The following is a 16,363-nucleotide window of genomic DNA, read 5'->3' as shown; positions in this document are numbered from 1 at the left end:
CAACCAAGCAAGATCTTCAGTCTAGGGTACCAAAGATGTCAGTTTAAGTTCTATTTATGAGGCTCACTTGCCATGGATCCTTGGACAGGTCACTTGGTCTTTCCATGCTGGCATCTGCCAACAATGTAGAGAATAAGGCGATCCTGCCACTCAGTATGTAGAGTATATCCAGTAGATATACTCTGCTGTCCAGTAGAACTTTCTGTGATGATGGATGCATTCTAGGTCTGCTACCCAGTACAGCCATTAGCCACATACACAGCTATTGAGTATCTAAAATACGGAGTATCTAAAAATTGTGTGAGTCTTACTTTTGAATGAGTTAAATAGCCTCATGTGGCCACTGCCTATAGAATTGGACAGCACAAGAGTGAGAAGTGAAGAAATGAGATCCACTGTTTCCTTGGACCTATGTAATCCTTAGTAGGTTTTAGATGAGGGGTCTACATGGAATTCTTTGACTCACCAAAGGTTTCACATTGAACAGTGTATAGATAACAAGGAAGGTATTTGGAGCATTTGCTTTGCGTCTGGTAATAGAATACTTGGTGTCAGTCAACCAAACACCCAGTCCTGTTCTTTCTATAATACACTCTTGGATTTAGCCTTTAAAACATTAAAAGTGTGATGAGATGTACTGAGTTGTCCAAAAGTATGGTGAATTGGCTTGAATTTCCTAGCAATAGCGTTTCAGGAGGTTACTGCCTTCCTTTCTATTTCTTGCCCCAAAGCACAAAGACCTTTAACACCATGGGCTGTGTATTTATTGGCTTGACTGGAGCTAGTCCATTATCCTGTGGTATCTCCCAGTCTAAAATAAGCATTCTATGAACAATTTGATTTTTAATTGGAATTGGAATTTAAGCAGAGCAAATCATGTTTTTCTCCTTAACATACCCAAGACCTTGAGCCATTGATATCCACATTCTAATGAAGAATGCTAAATATTGTAAATTTACTTTTTTCACATCTTAATTACAAAACATTTTTCACTCTATCCCCTTATCCTCCTGCATACTTGCTAATCTCTCCGAGAATGAGTCTCTCCTGCACAGTCAAGTTTGTTGTGCAATAATTGTCCTCTTTATTATTAGATCTGGTTAAAGATTAACACTTGAAATGAGTTTGGAAATAGTCTTCCTCATAGGTCATGTCTACAGGTCTAGCTTTTAGCTAGTGATACCTAGCTGGCAAACTGAGATTAAATATATTTTTATTGTTTGCAGATATTGTTTGCAGATAATTTTCTAAATAAAATTATAGAGGTAAGATACCAAATAAATTACGTCAAGCAGGAAAACGAACATCTACCTAGTATCCTAAAAAGTCAAATTAAAATCAGATTGCAAACTCTTCCCATGTTTCCTTCCGCCTGCTCCCTCTATAGCTCTTCTTCTTCCTTCCTAATTACAGCCCTTAAGTAGAATTCGTGCCTCATAACGAAATTACCGAGTATCATAATTCCTCCAAGTGGTAAAGATACCTCAAGACAAATGCTGGGCATAAAGGCCACAGGGCATAAATCTGCAAAGAAGTAAAAAGCTAACCTTTGCAAACAATATGGCTTCTCTCTCACTTACCAACTTTACATCTCCCTGTATGGCCCCGGAAGATGACTGGTTAGCCAGAGACGGGTAAGATTCCTCAAGGGAGGAACAACCTAAGACAGGCACAGTCGCAGGAGGGCCATCAGGTGAGAAATTGGGGATCAACAGAGGTGAGGCTTAGAACCTCACCCCCCCTGTTTTGAGAGAAATCTTCTGCATCCGTGGATGTTTTGTTGCCCTTGTCTAGCCTGGATTAATACTTAGTCTATAGGCACAGACCTGATCATCTACATTTGCCCTCGTACAGCACTAGACTATGTTTTCTACCTTTATCTTGCATCTACCTACCACTTCAGCATTTTATTAAAAATAAAAATAATAATAATAAAGGGAGAAATGTGGGATTCACATATAAATCAAGTATAAAAATCAAACAAATATTCATATTTGACCTGATTGTTTATAGTTCATAATGCGTGATCAAAACCGAAAGTTTCTGTGATGACTGCCCTTGTACTGTTCACCATGTAAGAACTTATTCACTATGTAAGAATTTGTTCACCATGTAAGAACTTGTTAGTTATGCTTCAGAAGATTGGAGACTGTTGAGAATTAGGCTTGGGGTTGATTAATGATTATGCATTGAGTCCCCTATACAGAATTTTATTGTTGTTAACAACCATTTGATCAAAAAATATGAGAGATGCCCTCTCAAAAAAAAAAAATCAGATTGCAAAGAAGAAATACTCTCTATTGCATCATTTGGTTTTCTTGGGAGATGTGGTTGTGGATTTTGATGAAGCTTTTTTTAGCTATGAATAAAAAATGTTTAAAATAGAATACTAGGACAAACAATAGAAATGGAATCAGGCTGAGGAATTATGAGAAATATCAGTGTCTAGTTCTGTTTCCCAAAACCGCAGGTGAAAACAGGCTGTGCTGCCTTGAGTTGCCTCCCCCCACTGGGAGCAGTGAAGCTAATGATGCTTGTTTGTGTGTCATCCCCGCCTGAGGAGATGAGCACAGTGATGGCGAGTTATGGACCCTCCTGTCCCCCACCTTGCTTTCCCTTCCTCATCCCGCCCACCAGCAAAGGCAGGTGTCGTGATTAGCAGGGTCAGCTCTGAAGTCCGGTATGAGAAGTACACGAAAAGCCTACACTAGAAATGCAAGTGAGGAAAGAGACTCTCCAGGTGTGAGCCCAACTCAGTGTGAGGCCCTGCACTCGGGGTGGGAAATAAAAAAGGAAGCTGATCGGGACAGCCGTCAGGCAACGTGTGGTCTCATTTGATAGAAAAAGACCTCTGCTTTTAGACTGCAGAGGGCTTTGTAAAAGCTGTTGACAGCAGAAAGGACACCATTAGTGAAATTCTAATGGTATCTCCCCTTGCGTGTAACAAGACAGGCTCTTAGGTGTTTAGAATTTGCAGCACTTGGAATACAAGTGTCCCTTCTCAGAGAGCCTCTTCTTGACATAATCAGAGACAACTGCATACCTACTAATTGGAAGCCAGAGGTGAGCAAAAGAGCATTTGGAAAAAAGATACACCCGTCAAGTATAAAGTCAATATTTAGCTTCAAGGAGATAGGGGCTCACACTCAAAAAGAATTAAGTATTGTCTCATGTTGCATAACTACTGCTGCTTCCAGCCAGGCTGTTGGGTGGCACAAACCCTTCAATGTCACATTTCAAGGTATCAGGGCATTAGGGAGACATTACTGTAATCACGGAATCACTTAAGCAACATCAGATCTATCCTACTTAGCGGTTATAGTGTCCCCAGGGATGATCAAAGCGTATTAACTCTGGCTAGAATGGTCTTTCTCTGGGAGTGGCTCATCTGGACTCTCTCCTTGAGGGCCCTTGACACAGGAGGCCAATGTCTGTCCCAAGCACTGCTTTCCCCTGCCCCCCACTGCCAAGTGGCTGACCAGGAGTAGCTGAAGGAGAAAGCACTTTTCCTTCATCTTGAAAAGCACTGAAGGTGCTGCAGCTGACATGCCAGGGCACTGCAGCTCAGTCAGCAATACTGGTCTGAGCAGGAGTTTATGAACTTGGACAGATTTCCCAGATCTCTGCCAAAGGCACAGCCAGCAAAGACACAATTTTTAACAAGTGACCTTTTATTCATTCACCAAATGTTTAATGAATACAGACAGTACCAGGAACTGGAACTATAATGATGGAAAAGTTCCTAGGGCTCACAGCCACACCAGTTCTGTGCTTACACAGACTCTGGGGAGGGAAGGCTGTGAGAAGCCCACCCTGGCCTTCATGATGCTGGGTGCCCCTGAGATTCCTCAGTGCTTATCAGTGAAGGGGAAAGAATGGGTCTGCACAGGACTGTCCAGGCTATACTTGCTGCTGTTTCCTATGTGGCCATTCAGAAAACCTCTTGTCAGCCTGAGTGTCTGCTCTTCGGTATCTAACCGTCATCATAGCTCACTTTTTCCTTATATCCTTACATATCCTTCATCTCACCTGAGGGCTTCAGCCCTGGCCATGTTGACTCTGGATTCGGTGAGACTGAAATGACAGTGGAACATTCTTGGGGTAAAAGGGTTTATACCCACCTTTTTTTTTTTTTTTTTTGAGATAGCAGGTCAAGCGCTAGAATACCATCCACCTCAAGGCAAGTCTGCATGCAGCAAGCTGGTCTCTGCCTCCGGGCCTCTCCCCCCTCTGCAGCTCTGCAGCCCCAGAGCACTGGGCGGAGCCCTTTATATAGAGTCACTAACGTACTGCTGACACATGTGCAAGCCTGCGCATGTGAGCATTGTGTGTGAGCAGTCGGGAGGCAGACCAGGGTCAGGTAAGAATCCTGGCCACGGAACTTCCATTTTCTCTACATCCATAATCTAAACCTCTTGCTTCAATTCTGTGTTTGAGAAAGACGGAAAACTCCCCAAAACCTTGGTTATAGGGAAATAGCTGTAATCAGAATGCAGCTTCCCTTGACCTCAACTATGTGTCATTAAAACACCCATCTGTCCCTCCAGACCCAGCAGGAACACCCTTGCCTGGATTCCTGCAACCAGACACGATAATTTGTACCCCTCTGTCACCAGTATCAAATCCAGGCATAAATGTGGACAAATGGTGGCTAAAGTTAATGGGAACAAACAGCTCCTCCACTGTTCCTGCCCTGCAGCAGCCCCTAGCTGTTTTCTGAGTCACTGTTTCCTCTCATAACATCTCTGAGGGCCTTGGCTTCTTCCTCTGTGCAGGGGGATTGATAACTGCTCTGCTGCAGAGTTATGAAGGTTCGAGGTACACATGCACCAGGGAGCTTGCTGCCTGACAGGGGTCCACCAAGCGTTGGTCGCCTTCCTGGTGGAAGTGGCCAGCATGGCCTAGCTGCCCAAAGAACAGCAGGGAAAGAAACCTCAGCCTTATGAAAACAGTGGTATTTCAGATAATCTCTGCCTTAAGGATGAGATGTTCCAGGCCATCTCAGGACCTAAAGGGACAATTTCTTCCGCTCAAGAGGGATTTTATCCTTTTCTCTTGGAAGGAGACTATTTACATCCATCAGGCTTCAGCATAAGCCTTGAGCAGCCCTGGGGGAAGGAAAAAGAAGTGTCACCAGTACAATGAATCGCCCCAAGCTCCTTATCCTTTCTGTTATTTAGCAAGTGCAAAATAAATGGGCTTATATCCAAAGTTGTTCTTGCCATCAAATCTATTAGATATAAGCTCCATGACTCAGTGGACACTTCCTGGCTGACCAGTGAGAACTCTTCCCCTCCTGACAAGGTTTTGTGGAGTTTGCCATCTCTCCCAAACTCAGGACATGAAGCAAGAAGGCTTACAGCTGCAGTCCGAAGTTCAGGTTGGGCAAAGGAAGAAACTTAGTGAACTGTGAAAATATTTAAATACTGAAGGAAGGAGGCATCTGGACTGTGAGCTGTTCTGTCCAACTACAGAGGTGCATTTGCCAACAGCCTCTCTGGAGGCAGGGTGGACTATATGGCGTCATGGCCCCATTCCATCAGCAGGACCTCGGGCTGGTAACAGATGCCCCAGTTGAGGGCTCTGCCTGGGAGACGATAGCCCTGCTCCCCACCCGGCACGTGCCCTGCAAACAGAGGGCCCCGGCAGTGCAGCTGCAGATATAAATAACCCCCATGTGACTCTGTCCTCAGAGCAAATGCCTCCGGCCACTGCCTGGAGTGGGATCCAGGGAACAGGAGGAGGGGGTGTGGGCTTGACAGCTGAGAAGAGCCGGATGAAGAGGTTACGTTTTCTCTCACCTCCAGAGTGTGTCTGGGGTGTTTATGTGAGATATGTGTCAGCAGGGAGAGGAGCTGTCCCACTTCTGGAGAAGGGGGCCATCCTGCACCATTCCCTCCCCTCTCCACTACCACCACCCAGTTCACAGCCTCGCTGCATCTTCCTGCAATATGACTTTAACCTCCCGTTTCCCTCGCTGCTCGTCTCCAGCTGCGGAGTGAGCCTTACTTTCCATTTCACTCATCTGGTCCATAACTTTTACTCCACTGGGTTCCTGAGGCAGCCCTAATTCCTCAGTAGGTCACCTAAGACCCTCCACCACAAGGCCTTGCCTTGCCACACCTCCGTGCATGCCTGTCTGTGGCAAGCCAGCTTCCCGAGCAGCCCAGGAGCTGTTTGCCTGTGCCCACCCTCATGACTTTGTTCATATTTACCCTCCACCTGAATCCCCTTCTCTCTGTCACTGAGAAACCTGTCCACCTGCCCACGTTCTGAGGCCTCCCACGAGGCACATAGTCAGGATGACCCGTGTCCCCTTCAACCTTGTGGGAAGCAGTTGGACTGCGAGGCACTGGGGGTTGGCATAAAGGTGGACATGTGGTGGCTGATGTTACCGTGTTATGCTGAGGAGAGCAAATGGCTCCTCCACTGTCCACATGCCCCGCCACCCCCCAGCCTCTGATTTCTCCGGCCTCCAGCCCTGGTTCACATCCTGCATGGAGCAGTCCTGACTCATGTGCCAGCTGACCCAGTGTTTGCCTTGAAGACCAGGGTGCAGAGCAGGCTTTCTGGTATTTCTGAGCTCTGAGCCCTGTAAAGGCAGAAGCAAAGCCCTGGGCTTGCAGCTGCTGAGGGGGCCGAGAGTGCAGAGCAGGCTCTGGTCTGAGGTCTGAGGCAGGAAGGAGTGGACCCATGCCTAGAACTCACAAGGAAGTAAAAAAAGACCGTCCAGCGGTCCCTTCCTTAGCGTCATCTCCCCTTCGGGGACCATCTTCGCTTAGAATATGTTGTTGCTCTGGGAGCTTTAGGTTTCACTGTTTCCAGCCAGGTTCGTCCCTGTCTGTCCTCCATCTCCTTCTGTCTCCCTGCCTTTCTTCTTCATGGGCTGATCAAGGTCCTCGTATATGCAAGGTACTGCAGCGGGTCAAGCCCCTGCCCTCGGGAAGCTGGATTGGTGTTTGTCCACAGCGCCAAGGGCTAGCTGAGGTGCTGAAGCTGTGCAGAAGGAGGGGAACTGTCAAGTACTCTGTGTCGCTACTCTCAGTGACTGAGCAGGTGTAGAAAGCGCTGCCTGAAGCCCCTGTGGAAGGCGGAGTGGGCAATCCAAGACACCAAGGAAGAGAAAGACAAGGAGGGGACGCCAGGGCTGGTCTTTGGTTTCTCACTGCTCCAACCTGGCCTGACTCCATAGCCAGCTGCAAATCTGATGCCTTCTCGCCTATGTGGATCACCTGTTAGAGGGCTGGCCAGCGCGTGCTCCCCCTGCACGCCCACCTCATCTGCTTTCCTCTACAGCTTCTATGCTGTGAACTTCGGGCCGTAGGACCTCCTGGATGGCTGGACCTGTGACAGGTGCCCTCGGGAGACATCCAAGGCCATGATTTCTGCTGTACAGATGGTAAAAGAAGACTTCCCAGCTAAGTTCCTGCCCCACGTTCCCCTGAGCTGCCCTCATGCCCGTATAGCACAGGGAAATGTTGTCCTGTGTGCTTTTCTGTGGGTGCTCCCAGGACATGCTCCTTCCTTCCCTAGTCGGAGGCAGCCACAGAGCCCTGAGGAGAAGGGGAGGGTTAAAGCAACAATACAAAGACAAAAAAAACAAACAAACCATTCAGTCTTTTTAACATACAGAATAAGATACTGAGAATGGAAAGGGATAGTTTTGGCCATAGAAAGAGAGAAAGAGCAGGGGACTAACTGTGGCCGCTTAAGACATGGTGTTCTTATCGTTGCCTGAACCCAGTGCATCTCGCCCTCCAGATACACTTGGCCTCGGCCTGCAATGCCCTCCTCCCCATGGCTCTCTGCAAGCTCAGTCTACCTCTGAAGAGGCCCCCAGGTGGAACGTACTCATCTTCCTGAAAGCCCCACAGAGCTGGGTGCTACCCTACCTCTGGTCTGCTCTCTGTTAAAGCACTCAGCTTCTTATAACTCCCTGCATCTGCGTTCATCTCCTCCTCAATCTAGGCTGTGAGCATCAAGGGGGGCTGGGTGTTCATCTTTGCATTCCTGGTGCCTTGCCTATAGTAAGCAGTCAATCAAGTTTAATTACTTAATGCAGAATTCAGTTTCAAATGACCTAGCTTTACTACAATTTCTGGTCCTTGGGGCCTAGCTACTAAGAACTGATTGTAAACTCAAGAGCCATTGCCCAGCCCAGCCCTCAACTCAATATCTCAGCTGCCTAGGTGACTGCAGGCAGTGCTGCAAAGGGCCCAGCTCTCTCTGCCTCACACTCAGCCTCCTAGTCCCAGAGCCTAGGCGAGTGCTGTAGCCCAGCCCCTGCTGCTTTGAGTAGGGGTTGGACCTGGGCTGGGCTCCTTTGTAACCAAGGTGAAGCTTTGTCATTCCTGTCCCTGGGCTTCAGTTTCTCCATCTGCTGTGTGGTTGTGGGTCCTAATTAGAAAGCTCCTAGAGATTCCTGAAAGGCCTGTTACTGTACAGCGGCACAAAGGGTATTATGTCACAGTGGTATAAGAGCACGGCAAATACTGTGAACTAGGAATAATAAGGGCACTTATTCCCAGAAGCACATTGATTTAAACCACAAAGGCTCCTTGGAACAGGGCTTGAGAGTTGTAAAAGCCTGAGCAATCAACAACCCCCGTGGGAGGGGAGCCCATGCCAGGCCATTGCTGAGAGTTCATTTGGTCATCGTTGACAGGCCAGTTTTGTCCCTCAGGTGTTTCTGCTTTCGTGAAATGGCTGTTGTAGTGAGCCAGTTTGCTGGGTTCTGGGGAGAAATGACTGTTACTTCAGCATCGCTTGCATTAAGATGCAAAGAATAGGCCTTAACACAGCCTGGTTCACTTTTCATTCTCTGTATAAGGAACACAGGTCTCCAGATAATGGAAATTGTATCACTTTTGCTCCTAAAAATCTGCATAGCAAAAATATCTGGGCTACACCTTGACCTCGCCATTGCTACCTCTGGTCAGCAACGTGGGAAAACCACCCAGATGCACTGTATCTATGAAAAAGTCATCCAAAGTGAAAATACTGATTCTTTGGAGGGACATAGTAACAGGGTGGGGACTGAGGAGGGTTTCTTGGGTATTAACAATATTGTGTGTCTTGATTTAGGGGTGGGTTTACTCTGAGAAAATTCATCAAGCTGAACCCTTAAGATACATGCACTTTTTTTATATGCATGACATACTTCACTGACAAATTTGTTTTAAAGCAAGTTATAAAAGAATACATATGTATAGTTTCATTTATATAAAGGAAAAGCATGCAAAACTAAGTCATGTATTGTTAAGGGGTGAGAGCATGAGTGGTAAAGAGAAAGACAAAGGACTGATAGAGCCTCAATTCAGGAGGCAGTCTTCTGAGGAGGGCGGGGCTAGGACTGGAGGGTGGGGGCTGTGTGTCTTAGCTCTTAAGCCAGGCGGTAGATTCACAGATGTCTTATTAGTCGTGTCTCTCACATGTTAGAAATATTGTTTTGTATTTAATATGTAATTGCAACAAGTTTTAAATTATGTTTAGAAAACTGATACCACTGCTGCTGGGTGGCAGGGTATAAATCAGTACAACTTGTCTAGATGTCACAAAATCAAGTAAAGACTACAATTCCAAGAAGTTCCTAAGACAATGATCAGACAAGAGAGCAGAGATGCAATAAGAGGACATTTGTCAAAAGTGGTTTATTAAGGCAAAAATTGGAAACAACAGAGTTTTCACAACAGGAAATTGACCAAAGTGGACTAATTCCATAGGCTAGAAAACTATATTAACTGTTAGGGCCGATGGTGATGTATATCTGTTGATTGCCATGGACATATGATCCCAATATCTTCTTAAGTAAAAAAAGAAAAAAGGCTATGATCTGATTTTTTTTTTTACAAGCAAAGAGTAGTTTAACGAGGCAAAAGTACACACTCAGGGAGTACGGGCATGCTGGAGAGGTGAGCAGCTGCTGATGTCATGTTTTCAAAGCTGTATTTTCATGTATATGTTCATAAGTACGTCAGGAGGTCTATCAAAATATCAGTGTTTTTTTCTAAATGTTACATGTATTACTGAAAGAAAGTAATATAAATTTTTAAAAAATAGGCCTGCACTAGGAAAAAAAATTGACCTCAGCTGCTAACTTTCCAAGCTATTTTACAAGCATAGAAAAAGAATTTAAGAATCTATGTGCTTACCACTAAAACTCTGCAACATGAATAGAAGACCCCTGAAGAGCAAGGACCATTTACATAGTATACAGTAGTTCTTTACTGTATATTGTATGAATAGTAGATGCAGGTTTACAAAAAAAAAAAATTTAAGCTCTCTGCATCCATCCTCTTCTCCTTTGTTCAACTTTCTGCAATTATTCCAGTAGGAAAGGCATCTTAATGTTCAAGATCTTCATCCGCATCCACACTGACATCCACACAGCTGTCTCCTGGTGCCAGGTCTGGAGAGGAAAGGACCAGACCTGAGTGCACTGGCCCCAGGGCACCTGACGTGGAGGACAGAGTGACCTCCCTGCACATGCTCCAGGCCTCTGGGGCTGCCGTGGTGGCTCTGAATCATCCCCCATCTCACTAAGACCACCACCCAATCCTGTACGAACATTTTTAGGTGGCTGGTGCAGTGAACTGACAAGCCTTTTAGACAGGAGGCTACTCACCCATAAATAGTCACCAAACGGCTTTCCGAGCCAATCATCCTGCCCACTCACACCTTCTGTCTGGGTTCCTAATTGCTGCTCCCTCCTGACTCTTCCCTAAGCCTCTCCATGTCCAGAGAATCGGTTCTAAAGCTCTGAATGTCAGCGGGTGCCCTGGAGAGAGTCCGCTCGGGGACCATTCCATGAATATGCTCTCTCCTAATGGTGTGTCCAGTGTGGGGGGTGACACATGAGGCAGTGGGGAGGCTGAAGGCAGAGAAAGGGCACTCAAATCTTCCACAGGAATTTCTCTCCTTTTATTTTTTTTAAAGCACATGTATTTATTTAATGGCTACCTGTTTCCTAAATCATAACATAATATCTGAATACAAAGAAGAATAGATTAGATGTGAGTATGATTTTCATCTTGTTTACCACAAATTTACCTTTTTTTGTCAATATAATCAAATTTAATTCAACTGTATGCACGTTCATTGACTACCTGAGGAGGGTCAGGGATTGGGTAGGCCCATGGGAAATGCAAAGGTGAATAATAAGGCACACCCTTGCCCTCCATGGGCTTCTAGAATTGACTAAAATATGAAATAAAATGTAAACTGTGATGATATGACAGAGGGGCAGAGAACAACTGGGAGAAATAGTTAATTATTTTCCAGATTCCATATATTTATTCCTGAGAACCAGCAAGTTTTCTGATTCCATCAGTGTGTGTGTGTGTGTGTGTGTGTGTGTGTGTGTGTGTGTGTGTGTGTGTAGAAGAGAATCTGGGCAGGGCACAGCATAACCATGGCTGCTTGGAACTGCTGAGGGGTGAGGTGAAGGCGTGTGTTGGAAGGGGCTGGGGGATGTTGAAGTGTACTCAGAGAGGAGCGACTATGTAGATGACGTGGCTACAGCACTTCTGACATGTGTACTGTCCTTTCTCATAAGTGTGTCTTTAAGTCACTAAAATGCATAAAGCAGAAGGCATGGCGGTGACCAGTGATAGCCTTCATATTTTACATTGTGTTGTAGATTCATTTGGTGTACCTCTCTCTGACCATCACGTAGTCTCTCACTGGTAAGTGATAGTACAGCCTGACTTCTAGATCATTTTCTCAAGTAAGGTGTGCTATCCTTACATTAGGTACTATGAGGATCATGTATCCAGATTCTAAATCATTCACTCAGCAAACACGGAGTAGCAACTATGTGCTGATACACGGTTGCTTTTCTCAACGAATCCACAGTCTAGGATGGGAATTGATGGTATAGTAGCAGTAAAGTGACATGAGCCATTAGAATGAAAATCCATCTTATCTTTTAACTCCTGGCCTCTGTTAGAGATGATATGCAAGGAATACCAATTTCCAAACAGACACAACGTCCTTAATTAAAAGGGACTTGAGTGTAGCTGACCACTCCAGCTGCAGGTCCGGGAACAAATGTTCATTGTAAATCTACTCTATGCAGAGCCCTCACTATACTTTTGGGGCATCATAGAAAGAGGGGAGATCTCTTTCCTGCCCTTGAGAAAGAGCTGAGGGTCTCCTGGAAAGGACAGGGGTGTGTGCTAGTAGCTCCAGAATTTCTACATGGGAAGGACTGAGTGCACTTGTTTGGCAGGGAGGGCCTGGGCACGGGAGCCTGGCTTCCTGAGCTTGCACAGGAATTTACCTGAACCAGGAGAATATCAGCTGTTCATGATAAAGGATATGAATGTGTGAAGGAGGGTGCTGATTGAGATTAGGACGGGGTAGTTAAAGCTTCCCAACCCCAAGTGCTCTTGAAATCAGCACTCGGCATAGGTAAAAATGCATCCTCCATATAATGTTGAAACAAGCAAGTAGAAATCAGGGAACTTGACCTCTGGTAGCTTTGCCACTTAACAGGGCGAATCATCTTCCTCTCGGTGCTGCAGTCAGGGCTGTGCTGGCCTGCCAATGGCACTCCAGGAGTTCTGAGGACAGATGTGGGACAAGTGCATCATGTAGCAGGACCAAATAAACCTCATCAAACTAACCTCAGGTAAAGGCCACTACCCACCTAGTATATATATCCTCACCTGGTCAGAATTTCCAATCTTGATGTTAATGGTCTGACAGAATCCACCTGGCCCAAATACCCAGAGGAGTTAGATGACCGGGGAATTAATGTAGACAAGAAAAGGAAGAGGGGAAAATGAATAAATCTGCATAACTGAAAGAGAGTTGCAGTGTTTCATCATAAACTACCCAACCAACTACTGATATGATGAGACATTTTATATAATGATATGATGTGTTGGCTTCCAATTCCCTTCTTACCAGAAAACTGGACAAGACCTTTAATCAAGTGAGACTGAGAGACAGGTATAGAACAGAGGTTGGGGCCACCCCAGAGTATCTGAGCTCCCAAGTCTGTGCACCTCAAGGCACATTAATTGAGACTGCTGGACCTCAGTTCTCTCACTGGCTACCCCAGGATAGCACAGCCTACCTCATAGAGTTGTGAAGATTAAATGTTAACGCAGGTATAAAGAATAGCACATTCTAGATGCCCAGCACTGGTAGCTACTTTGTAATAAGGTTTCTTCCTCTTGCATCTTCCAAGTTCTCCTGGTTCTCACCTGCTGTTCGTGTCTCATGTCAAACTGGGCAACAGTGTCCTTCTTAAAATTTAGGGTGCCTAATCCTATATGAAGAAAATTCTGCTGTCAGATGCTTGTTCCAACTCTCAGACAGAATCCTGGCCGAGGCCTGAAGCACCATCCCCAGCCTCTACTTGCAGTGATGGAGCAGTGGAACAGACGCAGGGCCTTAGTTGAGGAAAGGGTCAAAGGAAGCCAGAGGGATTGGATGGAGATCAGCAAGGGTCAGCCACTGGAATTAAGGAAAACCCCTAAGGTTGCTTCTCGGCCTGAGATCCCATGATTTTGAAATCTTTCTCTGTTTACTTGACTGATCCAGGTAGATTAGCCAAAGCCTCAAGAGGCCAGCTGATTTAACCAAGGTCACACATGGAGTCATTTTCAGCTAGGCTGAGATTAGGCGCTTTGGCCTTTGAGCTACTATTACAGAGCTGGAAGAGACCTTGAGCCCATCCAGGTAGAACTTTCAAACCAAGTGAAACATGCAAACCATTGTTTCAAGACAGCATTCAGTGGGCCAATAGCATACCATGTCAATTTGAAAAATATTCCTTGGTAATTTTCAACTCAGATAGTTTTTTACCATTTAATTTATTTAAAAATATATTTATTTGGGGATCTACTGTAGGCAACACACAGTGCCAATCACGGTCTCTTTGAGGGTATTGATGTCCTGCTTTAGTAACATTTCCTAAGTGGGAATCAGGAATGGGAGGCTCTGGGTAGGATGTCCCGGCATTTGCTGTAGCTGGATGCCAGCCTGTGCTCTATTTCCAAACTGCTTGCCAGACACGGCCTGTGATTGGAGTGGACAGTTGGAAATTGTGTGAATCAGGCAGAGGTCAGGGAAAAGAGTAGCTTGAGGCAGCAAACAGCACAACAGTAAGGTGGGAGGAATAGGATGAGCTCCTGCCACGAACGTGGAGGAGATGTGAAAAGGAGGAGAGGCAGTGGCCAGAGCAGAGGACAGCTGTGGAGACGCGGGGGCTGACTGGGCACAAAGCAAAGGAAGGAAGCAGAACACTTCTTTGTGCAAACCGCCCAATACCTCCTGTGCTAGTCAGAGTTAACCTGCGGAAGCAGAACCACTGCAGTATTGTGAAGCAAGGAATTTATTGTAAGAATTAGATCTTATACAATTGTGGGAGTTGCCAAGGAAGTAAATATTGAAAGGGGTTGTAGAAGGATCACGGGGGCATCACTCCCCAGCCCTGGTGCAGGTGAGAAAAACACAGAAAGCGAGGCAGCTCTGGATGCCAGGATGGGGCCCAAGGCTGCTGTAGAATCTTCAGAAGGATGTTGGCTCTGTAGGTTTGCAGCAGATCACCTGAGGGTGGGCGTGGGGTCGCTTGTCAGCAGGGCCAGGAGTCACGGCGGAGCAGGGGAGAGTGGGGACACACAGGGCCTTGGCCACATCTCAGTGCCACCCTCACCAGCTCCAGCCACCATGGCCTTTGGAGCATGATGGCCACTGCCTCCCTGCTTCGTCCCACATGTCGTGCACACGCTCTTTTGGCCAGCTCTCACCACGGTCAGACGGGAGGGGCGCCAGGAAGTGGGGTTCCCAGCGTAACCGTGGGGACTGTCGAGCACCCCGGCACTCTGACTGAGGAAGGATGGAAACACACTCAGTTCTTGCACACCCAGAGCTTCACGTTTTTGAAGTCACAGGAGGATATGGGAGAGAGGAACGCTGTCAGAGGGCTCTGTTCATCAGGACTCTGGGGTGCAGGTGACAGAAATTCTAAAACCAGCTGGCTTAAGTAAAAAAGAGGCTTTTGGGGGAAAATCTTGGGTAGGTCAAAGAATCAAAAGAGCAGTTGCTGGATAATGCCAGGACAGCCAGACAGAGCTTGACACGTTAGATCTTACCCTTTTATCGTCTTCCACCACGAAAGCATACTCTTCCCTTGATTCCGTCTCTGTCTCTCACAGCCTCATCTCTGGTTGGCAGCTTCCCTCCCAGCAGTCTCATGTGGCCACTCTCACGTCACGGTTATATATATAGCAGCTTGACTAGAAAGTAAAGATAATATTCTCCATCAGCTCTATTTAGAAAAATCTCTGATTTGTTTCTTTGTTTGGCTTGGTCGTTGAGTGACTCCCCAGAGCAATGCCTGTGACCAGGTGAGTGGGCTATTATCATGGTTAAGCCAGGGTCACATGTCCACCTCTGTGGCCCTAGAGAAACAGGCGAGGGTACTTTGTTCAGCAGCCCAGAACCATAGGGAGGAAGAAAGGAAAATTCCCCTAACAGAGGAAGTTCTGTCTGCAGAAGATGGGAAAGAGGTACTGGGCAGACAAAATAGCAGCTGTATGCCTGATGTCTCCGGAATGTTCCCCCAATTCACCTTTACCTATTTTCTTTAATGTTATGGCCACTGCAGCCAGTTTCTGATAACACTCAACTGGTATCCCAAAGAGAACTGGTACAAGGAAGGAAATACCTTGGTGATGATCAGATGATAATCAGGGTGATGACAGGATGATGATCATGTGATAATAATCAGCTCACAGACCCAGAGATGGTGACACGTAGAGAAACACAAACCCATGAGAATGGTGTCAGGAAGGTTAGAGGCCCTACAAAGGGGGGCCTTGCTGATCACAATCGAGGCAGTAAGAAGGCCCATTGGGTCATGTTCAGAGCAAGAAGATGGGCTAGTACTGCAGCCTGGTAAACAGCACAGTGTTAGTAAATGACAAAGGGACAGAAGAGCCATTCAGCTCCTCAGTGCTTGCTCGCTTTCACTGCTGGAGACACAGGCAAGTGCTCTGAATACCCAGGCTGAGCTCAGGGCCTGGCACATTGTAGGAGTATAATAAAAGTTTGTTCCATGAATGAAGAATGAATGGGAGGAGGATGCCGAGCAGAGAGGCCAGGTTGACTGAAAGGGTCCTGAGAGGAGAGTCTGTGCTGTCAATTCAATCCAAAGCGGGCAGGATGCCACACAGTGATCGGTTCCTTAGGGAAACGGACTTAGACAGAGATTGTGTACAGGAATTCTGCTGAGTGCCCTTGGGATCCATGCCTATGGGCAAGTTAAGGGAGTAGAAAGGGTCACAGAGATGAACCGAACTTTGGTGCAGTGCAAAAAGGTCTCAGGTCAACCCCACAGGCTGGTACTTCA

This window comes from Manis javanica, chromosome 11, assembly GCF_040802235.1.
Source record: "Manis javanica isolate MJ-LG chromosome 11, MJ_LKY, whole genome shotgun sequence".
In the NCBI taxonomy this organism is placed as follows: domain Eukaryota; kingdom Metazoa; phylum Chordata; class Mammalia; order Pholidota; family Manidae; genus Manis; species Manis javanica.
Note: the sequence above shows the minus strand (reverse complement) of the source record.